The sequence below is a fragment of the Anneissia japonica genome, unplaced genomic scaffold (assembly GCF_011630105.1).
Source record: "Anneissia japonica isolate Jap-2015-1 unplaced genomic scaffold, ASM1163010v1 scaffold135990_len1305_cov187, whole genome shotgun sequence".
NCBI lineage: Eukaryota > Metazoa > Echinodermata > Crinoidea > Comatulida > Comatulidae > Anneissia > Anneissia japonica.
In genome coordinates this window covers 1-1,305 of record NW_022726249.1, presented here as the reverse complement: position 1 = coordinate 1,305, position 1,305 = coordinate 1, and the positions used below count along the sequence as shown (strand labels likewise).

Genomic DNA, 1,305 nt, shown 5'->3' with positions numbered 1-1,305 from the left:
CTTTACTGGTCCTAGTATACGCCACATGTAATTTTTACTGCCTATTTTGAATGGTTTTTTTTTTTTTTTTTTTTTTTTTTTTATTTTTTTTTTTTTTTTTTTATGAAAGATGATTTGCAGTTTTCCCACATTGAAATACAATAGACCTATATTGAATGAGATATAACAATATAGAATAAAATATTCTTATATAATATTAAGCTTAACAATGATTCCCATTTTTAACAATTCTTGCAATATTTTTAGATAAAAGTGAGCAATATAGAAGGACGTGAAATCGTTTTCCCGGCAGTGACTGTGTGCAACACGAACCCTGTGCGAAAGTCGCAAATCAAAGACTCGTCACACTTTATACTAGCTGACCTGGAGCAATACTCACAAGGATTGCAGTATTACGGTAATAAATCGTTGATCGATACTATACACAGTACCCCAAATATTTTTGGATTTAGGCGAACTCATTCATATATATTAATTGATCGATTGATTGGTTGATTGGTAACATTGGTTGATTAGTCACATAGGTTGATTGATTGATTGGTTAATTGATTAATTTGATCTACTGGTTGATTGATTGATTAATTAATTGATTTATTAATTGGTCGGTTGACTGACTGAGCGACTGACTGAGTGAGTGACTGACTGATTGATTGATTGATTGATTTATTGATTTATTAATTAGTTGATCGATTCATTCATTGATTGACCTATTGATTATAATATGAACTAGATGATAATTTACTGATTTACTAAATAATTTCTTGCTTACATGTTTAAATTAATTATTTTTTCCAGCTCCCTGTAAAGCTTTGGATTTTGAATGCACCAACGAAAGATGTGTTAAAGATTTCAAGGTATGCAATGGTGTTGACGACTGTGGCGATCGGTCGGACGAGCAGGATTGCATTGCCCGTAAGTTCAAGTTTTGTGCACAACTATCCAAAATTTATAAGTTTAAAAAACTAAAATGCTATTTATTTACCATGCTTGTTTCCCCAGGCTTCTGTGGAAGCGTGTGGAACAGCGGTATATCTCCAGGGCTTTAATAGAAAGGCGTAGGTTCGAGACCGACTCTGGCCACATTAGTATGTGTAGGGATTCAATTTTAAATGTAAATAGATGCATTTTCATAGATATTTCATCATCTGTTTTCTATTACAGCTGTGTGTGATGCCGCATCTTTTACTTGCATTGAAGGAAGCGAGCAAGGATTTTGTATCCCAGTCGCCTTAAGATGTGACAGGGCTGGCGACTGCTACGATGGTTCTGATGAATCCATATGTCAAGCGTCTGATAGTAAGTGGC

General features: G+C 34.1%; 1 long non-coding RNA gene across 1 annotated transcript; it reads left to right on the top strand.

Annotated features, from left to right (window-relative positions):
- The first annotated feature begins 271 nt into the window (after positions 1-271).
- LOC117113076 lies at positions 272-1,296 on the top strand. The gene is made up of 3 exons (XR_004446144.1): positions 272-397; positions 796-912; positions 1,162-1,296. It is a non-coding gene; the product is annotated as an uncharacterized LOC117113076 (long non-coding RNA).
- The last annotated feature ends 9 nt before the right edge of the window (positions 1,297-1,305 follow it).